Source organism: Octodon degus, unplaced genomic scaffold (assembly GCF_000260255.1).
Source record: "Octodon degus isolate 3935 unplaced genomic scaffold, OctDeg1.0 scaffold00113, whole genome shotgun sequence".
Classification (NCBI taxonomy): domain Eukaryota; kingdom Metazoa; phylum Chordata; class Mammalia; order Rodentia; family Octodontidae; genus Octodon; species Octodon degus.
Genome location: NW_004524689.1, coordinates 8,264,023 through 8,264,419, shown reverse-complemented (window position 1 = coordinate 8,264,419; position 397 = coordinate 8,264,023).

Sequence of the window (397 nt, the reverse complement as noted above, 5' to 3'; positions counted from 1 at the left end):
CGTGTTTGAAGATAAAGTTGCAGGCTGACAAAAACTGTAGCTGAAGATCAAAAAAATCTCACAGGGGAGAGATGAGAGAAGAGATTCGACTCCAAATCTCCTGCTCCCAGGTTCTACGTGGAGTTGACTGCTGCTCAAGGTCAGCAACGCGGCAGCGACTACTCAGCCTCTGTCTCTTCACAAAATGGCCTGGCTTGAAATCTTTATGTTTTAAATATTAGTCCTCCAAGGGAATTGGGAATTAATTTTCACAGGAAATAAAAGCCTCTATGTTAGGGACTGCATTGTGTCCCCAGTTTATGCACTGAAGCCCTTGTCCTTCAGACTGTGGCTGGGGCTGAAGCAGGGTCTTTAGAAAGGAGATTAAAGCCAGACAGGGTGGCTCAAGCTCAGTACC